We start from the raw sequence: 12,724 nt of genomic DNA on the forward strand, positions 1-12,724 counted from the left end.
TGAGTTTTGGCGAATGCTTTAGGCATCTGTAAATCTGTAAAGAAAAAATATTAAACATAAAAGTTTGACCTATTTAAAAACAGAGAATTTGGACAGGAATTTGTAAATATTAGCTTGATAGATGGGGCGGCACGCTGGCAGAGTGGTTAGTATATCCGCCTCATAGTTGTGAGATGAAGGGTTCAATCGCTGGCTCCGGCCTTCCTGTGTGGAGTTTTCATGTTCTCCCAGTCCCTGCGTGGGTTTTCTCCGGGTACTTCGGTTTCCCCCCACATCCCCAAAACATACATGCTAGGGTTACTGAACACTCTAAATTTTCCCTAGGTATGAGTGTGTGGGTGATTGGTTGTTCGTCTCCTTGTGCCCTGCGATTGGGTGGCAACCGATTCAGGGTGTACCCAGCCTACTGCCCATAGTTAGCAGGGATTGGCTCCAGCACGTGACCCTCGTGAGGAGAAGCGGCTCGGAAATTTAATGAATGAATGGCTTGATAGCAATACCGCACAAGTAATACCCCACAAGTAATCGATTAAAATCGATTAATAAATTAGTTGCCAACAAATTTGATAATCAAATTTTGCCAGCAGATATGAACAGTCCCGTTTGGCACATTGTTTGGGTGTAATGTGACGCTGCCAGCACGCCAGTGATTAGACCGAGAGAGAGAGAGTTCACTGCTACACTCAAGTTGGGTTGCTGAATCAAAAATATTTAATAGAGAGTTAGATTGTCTCTTGTGTTGTTAGATCCAGTGTGCCTCCGTCAGAGGTGAGTAAATAAAGCCAAATGTATTATTTGTATTCTTTGTTGATGAGACGTTACTACTTAGCACGGAGCGCAAAGCTAGTTAGTGATTATGCTAAACAGTGTCTGTTTGTATTTTGTTTTGGAGAAGCATATTAGCACCTCAGTTATTTTTGGATAGTAAAGTTTTCTCATTTCTTTTTAAAAAGAAACCACACACATAAACCATATAACAGCTTAGAGTCTCCTTTCAACACAAACTCCCATTCAAACTGTACATTGTCATACAAGAGTGTGCGCTTTGGAATTGGATTTTGATAGCCTTTATAAACAACTGTTTAATAAAGAAAACTGATTCATTCCAGTCTGCTTCCTACTTATCTGATTTTCTCGTTTAGTTTGTTTACAGAAAATAAATGAGTCATTGACAAAATTTATATCACCGCGTTGCCCACAAGAAAAAAACATGTCAATTAGCAGCACTATTTTTTTTCCTTTTTTGAATAACCAGGACTTTGTCTGATTTGTTTACTGAGAAATTATTTTTATGTTTCATAGTCAGAGCCTTTATTAAAAATTTTAACATGTTTCATGTACTTAAAACAGTACAGTTGTAGACTACAGTTAAGTCAGGAAGCTGTAATAAAATTGAAGGAAATAGTCATCCATTTTGTCTTCACTGTTACGTACAACATGTCTAAACTTCAAGTTGAATTGTGAAGGTAAAAATTGATCCGATTTATCGATTAATCGTTTAATTAATAGTCCGATTAATCGACTATAGAAATAATCGTTCTTGCACCCTTACTTTATTTATTCAGAGATGGGTAGTATCGCGTTACATGTACTCCATTACATTAACTTGAGTATATTTTTGAGGAAAAATGTACGTCTAAAAGTAGTTTTACCAAACTATACTTTTTACTTGAGTAGCTTTGTGAAGAAAAAACGCTAATTTTACTCTGCTACTTTGGGCTACACAAGAGTCGTTACAATTTCCTATTTATTTTACATATTACATTCATTATTTTTTGGGTCATCGATGCCAAGAGTACAGGTGTGCCTGGTGTACTACCGGGGTAGCTCTACCGATTTCACCAATGAGACGTCGCAACAATTCTCACATGACTCCATTATACCAATCAGACACAATTTTGCCATTCTAACTTCACGCCAGCCTGTTCAATCATGTGGTGTCTTTGAAGCACCGTAAAAAATGAAGTATTTGATATAGAGCGCTGCCCTCAACATGACTCGAAAGCTCAGATTTTAACCTCTCTCCCAGTTTTTATATGGCACCGATTGACTACGGAAAACCGGAGATATGATCCTTTTGATTTCAAAATAGTAATTATGAAAGAACTCTTCACTATTCAAACTCGGAACTATTTTCTCCACCAGAGGGCAGTCATGCTCTTTGGATGAATAATGCTTCATTTATGTAATTTTTTTTCTCTCGTCGGCAGTCAATGATTTTCTTTTTTTTTTTTTTTTGCATTTCTTTGGCTAAATGTGGCTATGTAATGGGTTATTGTACAGTGTCATTATAACAACAGTCCACATAGATAACATTGTGCTCAGAAAAAAAATACGATTGTTTTGAGAAAAAAACAAAAAAAAATCGTACAAAAATATAAGCAGTTACTCACAATGTTACTCATTTCTTGAGTATTATTTTAATCAAATACTTTTTTACTTGTACTTGAGTACATTTTTTGGACAAGTACTTTTACTTTTACTTGAGTAATATTTTAAAGTAACGCTACTTTTACTTGAGTAAAATTTTTGGCTACTCTACCCACCTCTGATTAAATTTAAAAAAACAAAAAACAAAAATGCTTCATCATCTAATGCAAATGTGAAACTCATGGGGTTCGGTACCTTTAGCAGGGTTAAGAACCACTCCTTTAAACTAATTAGCATTTTTTTTTTTTTTAAACATAAAACATATCTGCGTGACACTGTTTGGAGAATATATTATTTAGCGCGAGATTTCAGAACCTGTTTAAAGTGTTTAGAAGGACTCATTAAAAAAGCCACGATTGGCTCTCTTTTCTGAGAGTTACTACATAAAATGACATTCGACAGCCACATGTTGCATAGTAAATACAAAGGCACTGAGTAACATCACAACACAGTGGCTACATCAGACCACACTCACGTCATCCAGGATGTATTTGTGCCCCGATGTTCCATTACGGGGATGTTTCAAGATTATGAAATGACAACAGGTAAGGTGTATACCATTTCTTAATGTACCCTGTAACAGAGGGGCTGTGCTATGTTTCGTGCCTCAACAATCTAATCAAAATCATGACGCAGGAAGATGAGACGATGCCACTCAAGCATACTGTAAACCACCAAACAACACACTCACACACATTGTGTATTGCAATAACTCCAAAGCCTCCAGCAGCGCTTGCAAACCACCCACGGTAACTCTCAAAAGCCTCTTTGTGCTTTTTTTCTCCTTCCCACTCCTTTTCTTTTTATTTACCTCTGACATTCCCCCCCCGTGCCTTGCCTTCCTTCCATCCATCTTTAATTATAGAACATCCTTCTATAAAACCACTTCCTGCAAATAAATTGCATATGTTCCTTTTCTGTGAGGGGAGCATTCGAGACCAACGTGTGGTTCAGTTGAGATACTATACTATCACACTGACAAAAGAAGCCTTGTTAAGTTCAAGTGGAGGGTACTTTTGGACTGTGTTAGACGCCACATTAAACTACATCTTTTTATTATTTGACTCGCAGATTCGCTAATTACTTAATTTACTGAACAGCAATGGAATGGGTTAAATGTCAACCTTGAAGTTTGATTGCCTTGAAGTTGCACTGTCATAATTACGCGATATGGGTTAATAAAGGAGGCTTGCATCACACCACTGTTTGCTGCCTTTTTCTGTGAAGTAAGAGCCAGTTTTCTAACACGAATTTGGGTCCAAGCTTCTTTAGCCTCAGCGTATGTCTTTGCCCACTATAAAACCATTTACATAACACTAAAGCCTAAAATCTCCTCTGTATCACCTCCTTTGTTTCAAACACTGCATTGCTTTATTGGCATTGTCAAATTTGGTAGGTGACATAATCAGTCCAATATGGATCAATTAACTCATTGGTTGCCATTGACGACAATAGACGTCCAGTCCAGCACCAGGATGTCTAGCGCCAGCCAATGAGTTAAAAATGGCACAAATTGGCTTAGCCCACTGTTGCTGTTTGTTTATGGTTACTGCCAGGCTTTCCCATCAAAATACATTGGACGGTTATCACCATCTGTGGCAGCCAATGTCTTTATAATGACACAAATTGAGCTAGCCCACTCTTGCTCTCAGTAGCTCACATTTGTGAATGTTCACTGGTAGGCTTCCTTGTCGAAATTGGACATTTATCACTATCCATGGCAGCCAATGAGTTAAGATTCTGGGTGAAATAACAGATGCAACTCTTCATTAATAGATGAAGTCTTAATTCTTAAGCATTAAACGACTTCATTCTGGTCTTTTTCCAAAATTGTGACTACAAAATAAACAAAAAGCAGACAGACAGCTGGTGACCAGTGTTGTTAATCATACTTTTACAGTAATTAATTACATTTACAAATTACTTCTCCGAAAAAGAAATTGAGTTAGTAACTCAATTACCTGAACTTAAGAGTAATTAGTTACTTGGCAAAGTAACTGGTGTTACCTTTCATGTTTTTTTTTTTTCATTCACCCCTCCCCCCCAAAGAAAAAAACCATAGCAACCTTTGCTAAGTTTGTAAGTCATTTAATGTTGTGAATCAACCGTTAAGGTTGTTAAAATTGCTCATGTTATTGCATTAGTTGCCTTCTGCCCACTTTCGACATGTGAAAGTTTTATGACTGTTTCATCATTTAAAGATGGATTCAAGTCAAGATTTGCCAATTTATGAGTATTTTAGAAGAAAAAAAAGTTACTTAGGTTCAGTAGGAAGGTTCTTTTCAACAGAGCCTTCCTGAGAAGTCTACTGCTTTAAAATGGCAGCAGAACAAACTCGGATAAAAACCTTGAAAAAATAATGAATTAGTTCAAAAGTGCAACTCCTTGGCGTTCAGAAACACTAAAATAAACGAATAAAAAACATTGTGGTGGTCAGTAAATGTTATTTTTATAGAGCAAGTGCAGGGAAATAAATATAGAATCATTCCATTCTGAAGAAAAAAATATGGAATCACTCATTTTGAGTAGAAAATACAGACACACCCAGTCAATTTCCTTTCCTTAATTGGGCTCCTGCCTCAGATTAGATCTGCTCGTTAGTCCGCAATTAAAAACAGTGCAGTAATAACACCTTGGAGGGCTGCTGGACCAAGTGGATTCACAAGAATCATGGCTCCAACAAGAGAGATGTCTCTTGAGGCCAAGGAGAGGATTATCAAACTTCTTGAAGAAGGTAATGCTACACGTATGGTTGCCAAAGATGTGGGCTGTTTACAGTCAGCTGTATCAAAATCTGGACCAAATACAAACAGCATGGCAAGGTTGTTAAAGTTAAGCGTACTGGTAGACTGAGGAAGACATCCAAACGTCATGACAAACAACTAAAGGCCAAATGTCTTGAAAACAAGATGCACGACAAGACAAATGAAGAAATAGGAGGAAGCTGGAGTCAAGGTACAGTGCTGCTCAAAAGTTTGTGAACCCCCTCAACATTTTGGAATTTTCTATTATTTCAACCTGATTTCCTAATCAATCAATTCAGTAGTTTTTTTTTGTTTTTTTAACAGTTGTGTTGTCGAGACTAAATTAAAAAGAGTTTTCATCAACTGATGTAGGTGCAAAATTGAACTGTTTGGTCACAACCAAAACCGCCATGTCTGGCGAAAAGTCAACACTGCATACCACCAAAAGAACCTTCTCCCAACAGTGAAGCATGGAGGTGGGAATGTCAAGATCTGGGCTTGCTTTTCATCCTCAGGACCTGGACAACTCCACATAGTCCAGGGAATCATGAATTCTGAGGAATATTGTCAAATCCTAGAACATAACCTGACGCCATCTGTTTTGAAGTTAAAGCTTGGCAGAAGGTGGATCATGCAACATGATAATGATCCAAAGCATTCCAGCAATACAACCAAGGAATGGCTGAAAAAGAAGAAGATTCGTGTTCTGGACTGGCCCAGTCAAAGTCCTGACCTAAATCCCATTGAAATGCTGTGGCGGGACCTGAAGCGAGCAGTTCATGCCAGACGCCCATCAAACCTCTCTCAACTGACTGCGTTCTGCAAGGAAGAATGGGCAAAAATCCCCCAAGGTAGATGTGAGAGGCTGATTAGTCACTACAGAAACCGTTTGGTTGAGGTAATCTCTGCAAAAGGAGGCACAATATCCTATTAACTGAAGGGGTTCACATACTTTTGCACACATGATATCTGAGTTTTTCTTAAATCAACCACTTTTGTTAAATAAAGAATGACAATATAACTATTTCTTTTGTTTCAGTCCATTATTTGGAATGTCAGTATTGTGGATTTGGGTATAACTTAACATTTAATAAGGTTATTTTAGTTTTTTTTTACAAAAAATCTGACCATCGCTGTGGGGTTCACAAACTTTCGAGCAGCACTGTATGTGACAGAACTGTGCAAAATCGCCTAAAGGAAATGGGATTTTCTTACAGGAAAGCTAAATAGAAATCATCATTGACACTTAAACAGAAAAGAACAGGACTTCAATGGGCTAAGGAGAGGCAACCATGGACTGTGTATGACTGGATGAAGGTTAGTTTCAGTGGTGAGTCAAGAATCTGCAGTGGACAAGGTGATGATGCTGGAACTTTTATTTGGTGCCGTTCCAATGAGATTTACAAAGATGACTGCCTGAAGAAAACATCAGTCCTTGATGATATGGGGCTGCATGTCAGGCAAATGCACTGGGGAGATGGCTGTGGTTGAATCTTTAATAAATGCACAAGTTTACATTGAAATTTTAGACAGCCTTCAATTGAAAATGTGTTTGGGGATAATGAAATAATTTTTTCAAGATGACAATACATCATGCCACAAAGCTAGAGCTGTTAAAGCATTCCTTGGAGAAAGACTCGTCAATCTCATGGCCTGCAAATAACCCAGATCTCTCAGTTTCTCATGATCCCAAATATTTTTCCTCAGAATGGAGCGATTTTATATGTATTTCCCTGCATTTGCTCTATAAAAGTAACATTTACTGACCACCACAATGTTTTTTATTCATTTCTTTTAGTGTTTCTGAATGCTAACGAGTTGCACTTTTGAACTAATTCATTTTTCCCCCAAGCTTTTTATCTGAGTTTGTTCTACATAATAAAATGTCTGAGTGAGTGCTCGTCAGAAACTGGTGATTCCATACTTTTTGGTACGGGTTGTAGTTCTATATACACGTGATATCTACTGTAGCATCATGAGGGCGTAGTTTGTAGACTATTGGCTATAGTCAAGTATTATTGGAGCCACCTAGCATCGCGTTTGCAACGGCGTCACAACTCCCTTCCCTCCTTCCCACTCCCGCCTCGCTCTCTCGTTTCCGTGAGTCTGTGTCTCTCAGACTTTTCTGGCGTCATTCAAACAACGTAGTAACGCATAGTAACGCAAGCCTTTACATCCTCAGTAACGGTGTTGCCAAGATGAGAAAAGTAATTAATTAGATTACTCACTACTGAAAAAAATAATGCCGTTAGTAACACCGTTATACTCTAACGCCAGTATTAACAACACTGCTAGTGACATAAGTGGGGCAGGGTTGCCGACAGTCCCTTGAAAAAAGGAATCGTCTGGTATTCAGAAACAAAAGTATGCGTCCCTTATTGACCTTTCAAAGCACGGGGTGTGTCCCCTATCATTAAATTAAAAAATCGTGTCTTATTTGCAGAGGTGGGTAGTAACGTGTTACATGTACTCCGTTACATTTTCTCGAGTAACTTTTTGAGAAAAATGTACTCCTAAGAGTAGTTTTACTTTTTACTGTACTTTTATATGAGTAGATTTGTGAAGAAAAAAAAACGCTACTCTTACTCAACTACTTTGGGCGACACAATAGTTGTTACATTTTTCCTCTTTATTCTAAATAATAGATTTTTTTTGCCAGCGATGCCAAGGGTAGCGCTACCAATTTCACCAATTAGACATCGCAACAATAATCACAAGACTCCAATATGCCAATCAGAGGCAAGCTTGCCGTTCTATGCTCATGCCAGCTTGTTCAATCACATAAAAAATGAAGTATTTAACATAGAGTGCTGCCCTCAACATGACTCGAAAGCGCAGATTTTAACCTATCTCCCAGTTTGTATTTGCACTGATTGTCCATGGAAAACCGACGATATAATCCTTTTAATTTCATAATAGTAACTAGAAAGGAACTAATCACTATTCAAACTGGGGAGTATTTTCTCCATTAGAGGACACTCTTGCTCATTGGACAAATAATGCTTCATTTCTGTCTTTTATGCCAGCAGTTACTCACAATGTTACTCATGACTTGAGTATTCTTTTCACCAAATAGTTTTACTTGTACTTGAGTACATTTTTTGGAAGACTGCTATTACTTGTACTTGAGTAATATTATTTTGAAGTAACGCTACTCTTACTTGAGTAAAATTTTTGGCTACTCTACCCACCTCTGCTTGTAGAATGAACGAATACTGGTGTGGTGTTTTACAAGAAACATATTCCCCAGCCTATCCTGCTTTTTGACCAATGAGCTGACGGAACAATGACAATAAGAAAACCCCACTCATCTCATTGGTCGAGGTACTGTCGCTAACGAAAAAACACATTAGAGTGTGGGAGATAAGAGGTTTGACTGAAGCGAGAGTAAAAAGCATGTTCATAATGATGATCATTTGTTTTCTTGTTCTTCTCGGTGTACTCCATTTTCACTAATTGTGTTGCATTTTTGTGCTCTGTCAAATTCATTATATTTGGAGTGATCATTTGCGAAAATGTTATTGCTGAGGGGACTTTGAACGCACCTAAATTAAAAAAAAAAAGAAAAAAATTTGGAAGACCTGAGAGTATATTTGCACTTTTCTTCTAGTATTTAAAAAACCCCGCCAAAAACACACACAAAGGCTCTGGAACTTAAGCGTTAAATTATACAACTTTTAATTTGGAAGGACAGACCTAATTCTTGTATATTTTGTATTAAAAATACATTGCTAATTATTGTTTTTCCATGTGCTTGTATAACTCAAATGTGTACCTAATTAATTCAGTTTTGAGTGAAATTATTAGAATTTAATTATAACCCCCCCCCCCCCAAAAAAAAAAAAGACTATTCGCATACAAAAAAAAAAATCATTAAAAGGTGACGGTTATCGGCCTGGCTGGCTCTATCAAAGAGGTGTCCCTTTTGTTTTACAGTAGTACTAGTACTAGTGGTGTGAGACAAGAGACACACAGCAACTAAAACAGAACAAGACTCAAGGAAGCAAACCAAAATGCTACCAAATCAAAACACAGACTCTTATCACATTGACTGCCATGCCAATTGGTTCCAATGTAGGAGATAATCCAAAACATGTTGCACCACTCAAATCCAAATCCAAAGGCCTTATACATCGCTGTTTTAAATAACATTAGTTCTTGAATGCCATCCAAGTGTCATAAAAACCTCAAATAACATATTTTGCTTCTCGAGTAGCCTAATGAATTATTGATTCACTCAAAACCAGAATAGTATGGCTTTGAAATGTGAAGAATCTAATTAGTGTGATCAAAGACACAGGAAGCATGCTCACATTTTAATGACTACAGGCCTTGTACGTGTACGGTGCTATAATAAAAAGCTAATAGAATAAGCAAATACGAAAAATAAATGCTGCTGAGGCACATTAGGGGAAATCAAATGAGGAGGTTTTGCTAGTACACAGTAACTGTTACCCTCACAAGTGTGCCGAGGGGCGCGAGATTGAACAACAGGAGAGATTAGCCATGTGAAAAAAAGCTTTCCACTGCCACATATACACACAGTCACCCAGGCCTGACCTTTGAAGGAAAGCGACAGATGGGTCTTTCTGTGTCCAGGTCTCTCCTGACAGCTGGCCAGGATATGGGGAGGTGAAACGGCAAGGGGGTGTGGGGGAAGGTGGTTCGGTCTCAGTGGGGATCATAGGGTCAGACATCCCCTTCTTAGAAAGAACAGAAGACAAGCAAATCTGCATGAATGTATACAAAAGCACACACGTGCTGGGAGGCAGGCACTGAATCGGACATTGTACATTATTTACATATTCATAAACATTTCTTTCTGCCGCAGTGTTTTGTTGGCTCAGCTGCCTTACCCCCTTAACCCTTCATCTGTTGTTTCTCCATTCAGTCACTTCTCTAACCACACCACCCGTCAACCCTACTTAACAGAAACACCAACTCCTAAAACAAACCCAAACATCCGTATTTTGGTGTTAAATTCCTGTAACACATACCCTTACCAGCAACCATAACCGTCAAACGTGTCTGCGAATCATTAAATCTAGCAGTAAATACCACTCAAACGCATTTTTGAAACTTTTCTTTTAGCTCCAACAGAGGATCTGTCTCACGCAGGCCCCAGGAATGATGACAACACAACTGTAAGACAAGAATTCCTTGTTGAGTGCAGTTATATCTCCCTTTTTGAGAGTGGGGGTTTCCTCCTTGCGTTCTGGACATGCCAGAGCATGTTTCCAAAGATGATAAATCAAGACGGATCATTAAAACAGGAATGTTGGTTATGTGGGTTTTCCAAATCATATTAGTTTATCTGTTGAGTTTGTTTTTACTGTGTTATTTCGGTATTTTTATCATTGTGGGGTAGGAAAATCCAGTGCATTATGAATATTCAAGTTGACAGTTGATAACTACTTAAATATACATGGCTGTATTGACTGAAGTTCATGAGGGCTGCTGTGTACTGTCATTCTCGGTCTGCTGTCATTTATTGGATTTTATACAATTGTCTGGGTCCAGACATCGGTCTGGAATTAACAAAAGTAAACTGAGAGGAAAAAAAAGTTGCAAAGTCAGTTAACTGCATTCATACCAGTATTGTTTTCATCAACGATGACGCTTAGACTTCATAATTGTATCGACGGGTCATATCCGTCAGCTACTGCGCAACGCCCTCAAGTAGGGCGCTTCAGTTATTCGCAGTTGGTCGCATTTAGTCAACACATGCAGCGATCCAACAGATCGATCGGATTTAGGTTAAAAAAGTACGAAAGCTGTACCGCATACAAACAGGAAAGATTGTCACAGCACTGATTTGTTCGAGGATTCAAGGTCATTTTGAAACGGGAAAAAAAATTAAAGGGAGAAATTAACCGCTACGGACTAGCATCATTCTTTGACATATTTACGGAAAATAAATGCTAACTGCCCATTTTGTTTATTTATTTATTTATTTTTATTTATTTTCCCTTCAGGCATGACAAATCCGAACATTCTTTTAACAAAGAATTGAGACTGTTTTATGTCAATATCGCTAGAGAATTTAGGGATTTTAACAATTTATTCACAAGAATTTTCACTGGAAAAGCTCTGTTTACATATGGCGGCCGCCACATTGACTAACAGACTAGCATCGTACTTCGACATATTTACGTAAAATAAATGCTAACTGCACGTTTTTTTTTTTGTTTTTTGTTTTTTTGCTTCTAACCAAGAATCGAGACTGTTTTACGTCCATATCTAGAAAGAATTCGGGGATTTGGGCCTTTATTCACAAGAATTTTCAAACAATAAAGAATTCGGGGATTTAAGTCTTTATTCACAAGAATTTTCAAACAAAAAAGCTATGTGTGATTCCACTTGGTCAGCTTTGTCAATATCAGTATGAAGTCTATGCATGACGATAACGAAAATATTTTGTCAAAGAACAATTTTTTTCATACGATGACGTCAAGATGACGTGCTGAAAACGTGTCTTGGGAGACTTAAACATAACGAGATGGATGCCAGTTGTCGTCTGACGACACGAGAACTAGATGAAAATTCACCAGTTTCCGTCTTAAATTCACAATGTGTGATATATTTTATGTGTAGTTAGCACCGATTTAGCAGTGTTTGGTCGTGTCACTCATATAACATGCTGCACCCCAACCGCCCCCCACACACGCTTACACACAGGGTCAGTAAGCATGAGCCCATTCCAGGCCCCTTTTGTGAAGCATATGTGTCAGGTGCTGCTTGGTAAGTTTCGCTTTACTTATATTGGCTACATATACAAGGATGCTTTAGCCTTTAAAGGTCTGTGCTGAGTGATCATAAAACTAAACTAACTTGTAGCGTTAGCATAGCATTTGCATTAGCGTTCGCATTAGCGTTAGCATTTAACGCGGTGACACAGTGTCTTCTTAAATTGTTGGAAAACATTAAAACATTGTATGGCGTCCAGGTGAGTTTAATTAATTGCAAATAATGTGCTGTTTTCCTGCTGAGTGTGTATGATCATCATGAAAATGGTGTCCTTGTAGACTCTACAGTTATGTGCTCGTCTGTCATGTTCATTCGAAATTGTTGGAAACCTTTTATTTATTTATTTATGTATTTATTAATTAATTAATTTATTTATTTATTCATTCATTCATGGACTAATACTTTTGAAGTTTATAGAAAACATTTTGAGAATTGTTCACTAAAACTAGACGAACTTTGTCTGAATTTTCGTTGATTGAAACTAGACGAAAATGAACACATTTTGAAATGGCTAAATATGACTATAATAAGACTAATAAGTATTTTTATCCAAAAGACTAAGACTAAGACGAAAATTAAAATGGCTGCAAAAAAAAACACTGATTCAAACAGTTTTGGGCTCTAATGTGGGATCTATATGTAAGTTTTCAGCCCTACTGGCTGAAATGGAATGGTTCTTCAGTTGATCACCCCCCTGAGGGTCTGCTGTTTCAATACTATCTGTACGCAACTCTTTCATCAAAATCCTAACCCACTCATCAAACCTTACCTCTGCATAAAATGCTTACTTTTCCATAATCCCT

The sequence above is a fragment of the Corythoichthys intestinalis genome, chromosome 14 (assembly GCF_030265065.1).
Source record: "Corythoichthys intestinalis isolate RoL2023-P3 chromosome 14, ASM3026506v1, whole genome shotgun sequence".
Classification (NCBI taxonomy): Eukaryota; Metazoa; Chordata; class Actinopteri; order Syngnathiformes; family Syngnathidae; genus Corythoichthys; species Corythoichthys intestinalis.